This window comes from Tachysurus vachellii, chromosome 8 (assembly GCF_030014155.1).
Source record: "Tachysurus vachellii isolate PV-2020 chromosome 8, HZAU_Pvac_v1, whole genome shotgun sequence".
Taxonomy (NCBI): Eukaryota; Metazoa; Chordata; class Actinopteri; order Siluriformes; family Bagridae; genus Tachysurus; species Tachysurus vachellii.
The window spans coordinates 28,276,404-28,289,371 of NC_083467.1; positions in this window are offsets into that span (position 1 = coordinate 28,276,404).

Sequence of the window (12,968 nt, forward strand, 5' to 3'; positions counted from 1 at the left end):
TTTAAAGCTTAAATAAAATTTCCAAACATAAATCTAAGTGTAAGTGTAATTCTTATATGTAGTAGTTAAATAAATCGAGCCCAGTAGCTGATTTTAAAAACAGTCTATGGGCATCTCAAGATCTCAAATTACTCTCACTCACTCGCTCATCTTCTAACGCTTATCCGAACTACCTCGGGTCACGGGGAGCCTGTGCCTATCTCAGGCGTCATCGGGCATCAAGGCAGGATACACCCTGAACGGAGTGCCAACCCATCGCAGGGCACACACACACTCTCATTCACTCACACAATCACACACTACGGACAATTTTCCAGAGATGCCAATCAACCTACCATGCATGTCTTTGGACCTGGGGTTTCCTCCGGGTACTCCGATTTTAAAAACAGTCTATGGGCATCTCAAGATCTCAAATTACTCTCACTCACTCGCTCATCTTCTAACGCTTATCCGAACTACCTCGGGTCACGGGGAGCCTGTGCCTATCTCAGGCGTCATCGGGCATCAAGGCAGGATACACCCTGAACGGAGTGCCAACCCATCGCAGGGCACACACACACTCTCATTCACTCACACAATCACACACTACGGACAATTTTCCAGAGATGCCAATCAACCTACCATGCATGTCTTTGGACCTGGGGTTTCCTCCGGGTACTCCGGTTTCCTCCCCCGGTCCAAAGACATGCATGGTAGGTTGATTGGCATCTCTGGAAAATTGTCCGTAATGTGTGAGTGTGTGAGTGAATGAGAGTGTGTGTGTGTGCCCTGTGATGGGTTGGCACTCCGTCCAGGGTGTATCCTGCCTTGATGCCCGATGACGCCTGAGGCACAGGCTCCCAGTGACCCAAGAAGCTCGGATAAGCGGTAGAAGATGAATGAATGAATGAATAAATAATTCCAAAAGGTTTTCCCTCATAAAATATATGCTGTAACATTATGAGACCATTTCCGATTATCCTGGCAGACATTTACTGTACAAGCTGAGCAGACAGTTCCAAGAGTGTGATGTTGAAATAAACCATAACTTATCCCTGCATAACTCATCCCACAAAATATTAATGGTTCTGAACTTTTGCAAGACTGTTGTATCTCATCAAAGTTGGAATGATTTTGGAGTTCTTGCACACAAACTGTTGGTCCTGAATTGTAAAGTGCATAAATGTAAATGTGCTTTACACGTTTTTGTCCTTTCTTCTCATTAAACAAAGTATTTCTGTAATAAGAGAGGAGGAGTGCGGTGGGGTTTATCATCAGATCATGTAACTGTAGAAGAATAAGCTCATTGAGGAGGCACTTCTGTGAGAAAATGGATGTTGAGTGCTCAATAGTTAGCAGCTTAGCCTTGTAAAGCACTATTATTGCTCGACATTATATAAGTATTCACACCCCCCTCCCACCCCTGAAATTTTCCATTTTTTTCTGAGACTGAAATGAACTTTATTCCTATAATCCCTCTTTACCTGGAAACTGATCTTCATTCATTCATTTTCTACCGCTTATCCGAACTACCTCGGGTCACGGGGAGCCTGTGTCTATCTCAGGCGTCATCGGGCATCAAGGCAGGATACACCCTGGACGGAGTGCCAACCCATCACAGGGCACACACACACACTCTCATTCACACACTACAGACAATTTTCCAGAGATGCCAATCAACCTACCATGCATGTCTTTGGACCGAGGGAGGAAACCAGAGTACCCGGGGGAAACCCCCGAGGCACGGGGAGAACATGCAAACTCCACACACAAGGTGGAGGCGGGAATCGAACCCCCAAACCTGGAGGTGTTTCTTTTAATTGATTCATCTACAACTTTAAACGATTCACATTGTCTTAAAGCAGCTTTACAGAAATATAGAAAATATAAAAAACATATATATATAATAATAATTATAAGAAAAATAAGAAGAAGAAAGCACGTTCGCCTCACACCTCCAGGGTTGGGGGTTCGATTCCCGCCTCCGCCTTGTGTGTGTGGAGTTTGCATGTTCTCCCCGTGACTCGGGGGTTTCCTCCGGGTACTCCGGTTTCCTCCCACGGTCCAAAGACATGCATGGTAGGTTGATTGGCATCTCTGGAAAATTGTCCGTAGTGTGTGATTGTGTGAGTGAATGAGAGTGTGTGTGTGTGCCCTGTGATGGGTTGGCACTCCGTCCAGGGTGTATCCTGCCTTGATGCCCAATGACGCCTGAGATAGGCACAGGCTCCCCGTGACCCGAGGTAGTTCAGATAAGCAGTAGAAAATGAGATGAGAAGAAGAAGAATAGAAATAAATGAATACATACATTTAAAGTTTAGGCAAGGCAAGTTTATTTGCATAGCACATTTCATACACAGAGGTCATTCAAAGTGCCTTACATAGAAATTAGAAAACAGTTTATAAGAGAGAAAAAAAAATATGTAAAAATAAGAGACACACGATAAAAATCATAATAAAAACAAAGAACAATTAAAGAAAATAAATGTGATTTTAATAAAAAACAGTTTAAAATAAAACAAAAAATTAATTCATAAATTAATAAATTTAAATTAATTTAAAAATATACATTTAAAATGTAAAATACTATATAACTAACATCTATCCACAATGATCAGGCCAGAGGCAATTGTGGTGAGGATAAAAACTCCCTGAGATGATACGAGGAAGAAACCTTGAGAGGAACCAGACTCAGAAGTGAACCTCACCCTCATTTAGTGACACTGGACAGGAAATAATGTTAATGTAAATAATGTCAATGTAAATAATGTTAATGTAAATAATGTTAATGTAAATAATGTCAGTGTAAATAATGTCCTTTCTACAACAGTTTATAATTGTACAACCAAGAGCTCCTGAGGAACTAATGGGTCAGCAAAAAACGCTGAGGTTCACTATGGACCCAACACTAATTCCTTTCTGCCAAAGTCTTTAAATCTCCTGCAGAGTGACCACCGGGTGACGAGACTCCAACCAGGGGTAGAACATCAGGATTGATGAAGTAGCTCCGTAAGAAGAGGCAATCAGACTAGGAACTTGGAACACTGGGAGCTCGGGAGTGGCATATACTGTATAGCTCGACAGAGAGAGAGAGAGAGAGAGAGAGAGAGAGAGAGAGAGAGAGAGAGAGAGAGAGAAATTGTTAGGTACGATTGTAATCATGTCATGGACTATGTACATTATGTGCAAAGTGCAAACAGTTACTCCATCAAGACCAGCTATGACATCATCACATCAGGCTAGAGGTGACACAGACATGAGGACTTCCTGGGATATAAAGCGTCCCACCACTCCACAGTCTGCAAACCAGAGTGAACATGTAAGGGTGGTACGATGACAACATCCAGACATCCCAGTTTACCAAACACTCAATGCCCATGAACCCTCCAGATCTGCTCCTTTACCTAGAAAAGCTATTCAAAATGATCAAGGGCCCCGCAGAGGCAAATTGTTGGTACTAAGATTTGAACTCACAACCAATTGATCAGCAATCAAATGCCTGTTTTACATGAATCAAGACATTATTACTAAACTAAAAGGTTTGGCTATAGTATTTTAACTGATACTCTGGCTATTATTATTGTTTAGAATAATGCTTTGTAAGCAGGTAACACCAATGATAGTTCCTAAACAAGCAATATTTGTTAAAACCCTTTGAATTAAAGCTGCATTTCTACACAGGCACATTGCTTCATTTCTAATCTATTGTGGTGTAAAGAGGCAAAAATTGTGTCCTTTACAGTATATTAATGTAAATACTTATGGACCTGACTGTATGGACTCCTCACCATCTAGGGCTGCACTCTGGACACCAACTTTCTAAATATATTGTCATTGCATCTGTAATGATACACACGCTACGGAACAGGGTAAGCAAAACAAAGTGATGTTTATTGAAGTCCCTGAACATATATATCGTAACTGAACTGTATGAAGCACCACAAAGTTGCAGCACGGACAAACGCACACGCCGGGATAACACAGGAATATGAGACACAGAATCCTTAACCGGTGGTAGTACAGTAGATGCAGGAGCGAATCCTGTCGCTCCGAAAACAAGGGAGAAGGAAGGAGAGCTGATTGCTAAGAAACAAACGGGAGTCTGGTGATTGAATGACTGCTGGGAAAAATTAGTGCATACGAGACCAGACAAAGGTCACGTTCACACTGCAGGTAAAAGTGGCCCAAATCTGATTTTTTTTGGGGTCAAGTGACCAGGTCAGACTTCTTCAGGAGTAGTGTGAACACTCAAATCTAGCCCAGATCTGATTCTTTCAAATCAGATCTGGGCCACTTCCATATGTGGTCCTGAATCAGAACCCAAATCTGATCTTTTCCAATATGGCCGCAGTGTGAACAACCGAGGCGGATTTGATGCGACTTTTACGTCAATCTACATCGACATTCGTCACAATTATGCGCCTTATGAAACCTTTTTTTTTTTGTTTTGCGCCGGCGAAACCTTTTTTTTTTTTTTTTTTTTTTTTTACGCCGGCGAAAACGTGACACAAACGTGACTGGTAACGTGTGTGTTAAGAGTTTTATATAAAGTGGTTACGTGAACCAGCTCATAATGTTTGCATTGAATACATCACATTATAACATTACATGATATGTTTGCTTGCACCAGATGATACAATACTTCCTCCATAACCTCGCCAACTTTAGCGTAACGGCGTGCTGCGTGCGACGTCATTGTTATTGTTCGTTTGCGCATGCGGGTCAGTTCGAAACAGCAAACAGTTCACACTTGTATCTGATATAGGCCACATTTTAAAAGGTAATGTGAACAGCCAAACAAAAAAAATCAGATCTGAGCAAAATATCCGAATTGAGCATTAAGACTTGCAGTGTGAACACGGCCTATGTAGTCCTGAATCAGACCCAAATCTGATTTTTTTCCAACGTGGCCACAGTGTGAACAACAGAGGCGGATTTGATGCGACTTTTACGTCAATCTACATCGACATTCGTCACAATTACAGTATGCACCGGCGAGTTCGCACACAAACGTGACTACGCCTGCAGAACGGATCAAATAATCAAAAGTTGCCCTCGACATCCGAAAATGTTCAAAACACTGCGTCTCTGTGCTGCCGTTACACAAACATTTAGAAAGAAAAGCGAAAATGCTTACTTCCTCCATAACCTTGCCAACTTTAGCGCAACGGTGTGCTGCGTGTGACGTCGTTGTTATTGTTCGTTTGCGCATGCGGGTCAGTTGGAAACGGCAAACAGTTCACACTGGTATCTGATATAGGCCACATTTTAAAAGGTAATGTGAACAGCCAAACAAAAAAAAAACTCAGATCTGAGCAAAATATCCGAATTGAGCATTAAGACTTGCAGTGTGAACGTGGCTAAAGACTGAGCGTCGCTTATATAGGGTGTGCATATAATTGGTGAATGTGGAACAGTTGGTGCTGATTAGTACGCAGGGGAATGTGAATGCTGGTGAGTGAAAGAAGGACCTGGTGACTCCGTGACAGCATCAATAGTGTCATCATATTACTTTATTCACATTTGGGACACAGCCCTTAATTCTCTTTAGATGTGTATTGACTTGACATTTGCAGCTCTAAGATTAATCCATGTGGAGCAGCACAGAGCAGCTCATGGTTTTTTGTTGTTTGTTTTTTTATAATAGCTTAATAAATTAAATTAAATTTGTATACTGTTTTACAGACTATAAGAAATATAGACTTACTGTATATAGACTTAACATTTAAATTTAACTGTGTGTGTATTTATCTCTAATGAGCAAGTCTGAGGTGACTGAGGTGACTGTGGTGAGGAAAAACTCGCTTAGATGGAAGAGGAAGAAACCTTGAGAGGAACCAGACTCAAAAGTGAACCTCATCCTCATTTGGGTGACACTGGAGGTGTGATTATAAACTGTTATAAACACCAGAGAGTGTTATTATAAATAAAGTCCTTTCTACAGTCAGATACGGTCTGATAATTGTGTATTGATGAGGAGGTCGTTGTCCTCAGAGACCTCATGGAGTTAGCATCTTCTCTTTGAGTCTTAAATCCTTAAGGAGGACGTAATTTCTGAATTGTGACATCTAAAGTTCACACTATTTCAAGATAATTAACATCAAAATAAAAAAAATAAAAAAAATCCAGTCAGTACTTTGGCTTCTCTCAAAACCGATTCTAATCCAGTCAGAAATCTACTTCTGACATAATGAGAAACAGGTTGAGCAGAATAGCGAACGTCTACCGGACTCCATCTCCTGCGCTGTACTTTATCACTGCACTGTCTCATAAATTACATTCGTCAGAAGAGAAAAACGTACCCGGAGCATCCGATAATAAAGCGCCATTATTCTTGACACCGAGCAAGCGCATGATAGATGTTGCTCTTTTGCCAGAGATGAATTTTTTACAGCATTATCTTTGAAAATCCAATATCATAAGCAGGTGAGATCTACATTTTGATGTCTTTCTTATGCTTTCAAGAAAAAAAAAAACATTTTTCCTTATGCCCATAATCGAGTGTGAAGGGTTCTATCCATCATGGCATGACCACAATGGTTTTTTTTCTGACATTAGGTATGGATTTTTACTTGACATGAGGGATGACAGTAATGATTTGAATGTAAATGATATTAAATGCCTTCGGCTGTAATCTTCCGAAGTTTTGTTTGAATAGCAAAATTCCTTTTTTGTATTCCGTTTCCTATTTTAGGATTTGCTGAATTCAAAAGTTTTATACGTATTAAATCGAAGTCATGAAATAGACCGTGTGATGCAGGAAACAAACCAGGCAGCATTCACAAAATAGAGCATTAGAGAAACCATTCAAAACGATAAATTAGCACATTATTCTACTTAAGCTGAAGAAGTAGACGATCAGCTAAGACATTAGGGATAAGGGGACAGATGCGCTGGGAACAAGGCAGTTTATTGTAATTTAGTGTCAAAATAGGATGTATATATATTCAATAGAATATTATCAATTGTATTAAAAGAAAAACAGCCATTTTATTGAAATGTGGCTCAGCTTCACAATATTTCATAAAACCAAAGAAAATCGGATGAACTAGTATTTTTTAGAATTATGCCCATTAGGATCCCTATGAGTGTTAAATAATTTGCTAAAATTCTGTATAGGTTTCAAAGAATCGTGACAAAGACGCCTGAAAAAAATGTGATGAAATGTCCTTACATTTCAATACATACAAAAATCTGAATAAATGCCTTTAAGGTTAGGGTTATGTCCAAAAAGAATGGTCAGGTGCCCTCTAGGATATGCTTTCGATAGAAAGAAAGGGATCAAGAGCTCTAACGGTAGTATTTCAGACAGAAAGAAAACTGTGAAAAAAATGACACAGTCTTACGATCCCTATGAGTATATCCCAATAAAAATGTAATGAAATGCCTCTTAGGTTTCCCTTACTAGCAAATACACATGATGAAATATGGCCTAATGGAAAATCTGTTTATATGTGGAAGTCATATGACAAGGTGCCCTCTAGGAAGGATACCATTTCAGTGGAAATAAAAGGGCTGTATCACGTGTGTGTGTGTGTGTGTGAGAGAGAGAGAGAGAGAGAGAGAGAGAGAGAGAGAGAGAGAGAGAGAGAGAGAGAGAGAGAGAGAGAGAGAAAATGTAATGAAATGCCTTTTAGGATCCATAGTGTGTGATCAAATGCCCTTTAGATGTTTCCCTTTAGGATGATTCTCTAGTGGAGACAAAAGGATGCCCCAAAGGATCCTGTGCCCTATGAGGTTTCCAGTACTAGCAAAATGCCCCTCAGGTTTCCAGTACTAGCAAATACTAATGATGAAATATGGCCTAATGGAAAATGTGTGGATATGTGGAAGTCGTATGACAAGTTGCCCTCTAGGAAAGATACCATTTCAGAGATAATGAAATGGCTGTATCACTATTTGTGTGTGTGTGTGTGTGTGTGTGTGTGTGTGTGTGTGTGTGTGTGTGTGTGTGTGTGTGTTTAGATGTGCCGTCTAGGATGATCATCTAGTGGAGAAAACAAAATGTCCAAAACATCCTATGCTTGAAAAAAAAAATGAGAAGACGTGTGCGCTAGGTGTTCAAAATGTGTTCAAAACGCGTGACCAAATGTGCCCTCCAGGCTGTTAGAATAAAACACACATGAGTTAATGCCCTCCATGTGCCCCTGTTTTCCCCAAAGGAAAGAAAAAAACTAGAGTGTGTTCACTTGGCTGGCTGTATTCTGACTGGCTATTATATCGATGTTGTTTCAGTATCTTAACCTTAACAAGGAATATGAATAGTAACTACAACAACTATGAGATAAGAATAACGGTTAAATATAATAATATAGACGAGCAGTATTATGTTCATTATTGTTGTTAATTACTCTATACTGTATTATGTCCATTAAACATTGCTATTTTTTCTGTTCCATTGCAACATCACACGTGTCTAATATTTCGCCAGATTTTCTGTTTTGCTTTCTCTATTTCTTACTTTTCTGTGTACGGGTCAATCTCCTGCACCAGAAATCTCCATGGAGTGTTGTGTTTGAGGCCGAACAGTCATTAAACCCCTCCGAGCTGAGCTGAGCCGAGATCCCGCAAGGTTTTTTCATTACCGATTACATTACGATCGTGAGACGAGGCACAAATTCTGCCACACACTCCTACTCAGTCATGGCACATCAGTATTCACAGCTAACCTATAAGTCAATCTTCTGTGTAAAGCCTTTGATATGATTTTGGATTTAATGCTTGTGACCAAATTCGACTTCCATTATACGCACGAGGGTTATGCCCACACTGCCGTGGGATCTACATTTCGATATTGAGTTTTACACAATGCTGTAACACATCTGGATAGAAATGCTGACTATGCAACTGTTATATACTTATATAAAGTCTCTGCAGGGAAGAAACTAAAATATAGTAGTATTAGTAGACCAGAACAACAGGTGGACCTGACACAGAGAAAGTGAAAGGAAACCCAAACAAAACACACAAAAAATTCAATCTTTACATAGTTCAGATGTAGTGGCAGGGAATACTGTTGCCACAAGTGAGTGTACTCCATCTGCAACAATGTTCAGGTAGGTGGTAATGTGTCAAAATAACATCCACACGAATGCCAGTATCCAAGGTTCCCCCAGCAGAACATGGCCTTAGCATTACACTGTCTCAACCGGCTTGCTTTCTGCCTAAATGGCATCCTGCTGCTGTTTCTTCCCCAGGTAAGTACTGTACCCATGTATCGGACTATGTAGCTGCAGGCTGTCTCGTATATCCGCTAACAAAAGCACCTAAAATGGGTTCATGGTCATCATAACTGGACCATAGTGTAATGAAAGAATTCCTGATGAAACCACCTGCCTATTACTTTGTAGGTCCCATTGAGCCACCAAAACAGCTCGGATCCGAGGCGTGAAATCCTCAAGATGTGCTGTGGTATCTGGCACCAAACTGTTAGCGGCAGGTCCTTTAGAGCCTTCACTGATAGGGCTTGTTTATCCTGGATATCACACGGATGCTCGATCAGACTGAGATCAGGGAAATTCGGAAGTCAACACCTTGTTCCATGTTCCTCATACATATATGGGGAAGTCGTGGCCTAATGGGGGAAGTCGTGGCCTAATGGGGGAAGTCGTGGCCTAATGGTTAGAGAGTCTGACTCTTAACCCTAAGGTTGTGGGTTCGAGTCTCGGGCCGGCCACGATTGAGGTGCACCGAACCCCCAACTGCTCCCCGGGCGCCGCAGCATAAATGGCTGCCCACTGCTCCGGGTGTGTGTTCACGGTGTGTGTATGTACTTTGAATGGGTTAAACGCAGAGAACAAATTCTGAGTATGGGTCACCGTATGTCACGTCACTTTCATATACTGTTGCCATTTTATAAACAACCAGGCCACCTTCTTTTCTTTGCTCTGAATCTCACATGCCCTTTGTAGTAGCTTTAGGTGGACAGGAGTCCACATGCTCAACTCTGACTGGTCTGCAGCTTCATACGGATGCTGTGATTCTCTGTGAGTTCTGACATCTTTCTATCAAAAGCAGTGTAAACGTTTTTTATTTCAGCAATATTTTTGTGCTGTGGGACTGGACCAGAATGGCTAACTTACTTCGATGAGTCTTGGGTGTCTGTCACCCTGTTGAAGGTTAACTAGTTTTGCTTCCTTGTCCCACTTTTGGTAGGTACGAACCACTGCATCCTGGCACACCCCACAAGGCCTGATTTGGTAAGTCATCAAAACAACACAATTTGGCTATTGTCAAAGTATCCAAGGTGCTTTATGTTTTCCTATTTTTCCTGCTCCTAACACTTCAACTTCAAGAACCACTTCACTGACTGCTTAATATTCACTGACTGCTTAATATTCCCCACCACTTCACAGTGCTATTGTAATGAGATTCTCAATGTTCTTCATTTCACCTGTGAATGTTAACGTGTTAACCTTATGGCTGATCGATGTAGAGTAGTTTATGTTGGATTTTGAATTTAATTCTGAGCGACAGGGATCATCAGAATTATCCAATTTCCATATTTGTATTTCCTTGTTTTGACCTGCAGTATCTGTAATCACATCAAAATCCCTGCAAAACTACATCACATAGAATGTCACTGTGTAAAAAAGAAGCACATGTCCTGGAAACGTTTGAAGCGTTAAAGCTGTGACTTAACATAAATTTGAAACACAGCTTAAAACCAGAAGGAAAAACAATTGGTTCTTTCCAAGCGCTAGATTTACTAAAACCCACCATCGCTGCCCAGCTGGTCCTCTTGTTCAATCCTGTCTCGTCGAGCTCATTAAAAAATATCCTCCTAATCTTCGGAATAAACACTCGATAGTGCCGACGCTTGTTTTCAGCATCTCCTGCTATGAAGCTCGGAGTGAAATCTCACCATGGGGTTGCCTTGTTTTATAGTTCCTGATAGTCTTTTATTTTAAAGGTCCAAAGTGTGGAGCGCTAGAAATGTGCAGGATGTAACTATGCAGCGGGAGAAAAATTTTCCCTTTTAATTAACTCCGCGAGGCGGCAGGGAGCAACTATTGTAGGAACTGAAAAACCGATGCAATTACCCGTCTCTATTCAGCCGACGTACAATAGTGTGATGGAGCCTCATTGTGGATTGACAATGCCATAATTGTAGCGTGTCACACCTCAGTGCAGCCAAGGCATCATACACTCTTATGTTCAAAGAAAGACCAAGCACACTGGAGCACAATCTGAACCGATGAATCAGAGAACGGGTAAGTATTAAAGAGTTTTAATCATCACTTCCTGAGGGCCTCGTGGCTGTGACAGCTCCATGAGTCTGCTCTGAAAAGAAGAAGAAAGTTTTTTTTCTTGTCTGAAAGAAAATGAAGTGTCTCTACTGATATAAATGACTACGCATAATAAAGACGCAATGCAGATCTCCAGGTCATACAAATTAACTCTGTGTGGTTGTTTGAAAAATGAATACACATTTACTGTATAATTGACTAAATACAAGCCATTTGGATAACCTGTGCTCATATCCTTACTTCACTTTCATTGTGTAGAACACAGAATGAAATGACTTTGGCTTTTTTGCCTAGAAAAAGGAATATAAACTTGTATTTAACAAAACGATCCACATAATACACGCTAATTTTGGTGGGGAAATGTGACTAATATTGACAAAGCCTCGAGCACAATAAAGTCAGGAGGTTATCAGCAGTGTTGTGCTAGTTACTAAGAAATAGTAACTAGTTACAGTTACTAGTTACTTCATTCAAAAAGTAACTCAATTGCTTAGTTGATTACTTTACACCAAAAAGTACCGCGTTACTGTTAAAAGTGACTTTTTAGTTACTTTTTTAAAGAACGTTCTTTAATGTTCCCATTAATGCCCTTTTATGCGTTATGGTCTATACAAACACAACACTGTTTGTTGATCTGTCCCTGGCTAACAGTCCGGTTAATCTAGTCTAGTCGCTGTTGTTTGGCTGGAGCATCTTGACTCACTCCGAGTGTGTCCACAGACACAGGGTTAGCTTCTAGCTTTGTCGAGGCGTGTAGTTTCTACCTCCAGATTGGAGTTGCTGTTTATCGCAGTAGATTGGACCTCCAAACCAGAAAGACACAGCTTACATTTGACTAAAAGGTTTTTGTCTTTATGCTCAACTAAAGTGAAATAATGAGCATATTTCCACTTCGAGAAACTCGTCTTGCTCTCGCCTCGACTCGTTACTGTCACACATACATGAATAAACGGAAACACACCCACATTGCGGCGTCTCCGTGTTTACAGGTTGGCATCCACCGATCCTACAGTGCGTCGCTGCTGTAAACAGGTTAGTCTGTAGGCTACACTTCAGCCTAAATGAATTCATTTAAAAAAGTAACGGAAAATGCACCATATTGTAACGGTAACGGAGTTAATTTATTTAATAAGTAATGCACTAGAGTATTAGTTACTGTCAAAAGTAACTGCGTTACAGTAACGCGTTACGCCCAACACTGGTTATCAGTAAATTTTCAGACCGAACATCTTGGGAGTCCAAAACATAATGTCATTCAGTTATGCTTTATATATTACGTGATTTAAGCAGTACATTTCTTCAATTGTTTTCAGTATATCAGTTGTAGCTCCTGTCACAGTGTTAAGTTCACAGAGCTAACGTCAGGGTTGCCAGGAAATGCACATTTTTTTCTTCTTTATCTGAAACTTACCCAGTAAACAAGGTCACTCCAGTACACACGCATTTCTGACACAATATCCAGTCATTAATCCCCCCTTTCCCTATTCCCAATCTCTCAATATTTAATCATTATTATTTTAATCAATCATTATTTTGCCTCTATTATTATGTGACACACGCAGGTGACTTTACTTCCTGAAACACATCAGTTGTGACGTAGTTCCAGTGCAACAGAACTCACATCACTGTCTCTTACGGTGCTTTTGAATTGAATTCATTTGAAAAAGCATATATATCAAACATATCTGTACATTTTTAAGTACGTGCTCACTCATTCACTCACTCATTCACTCATCTTCT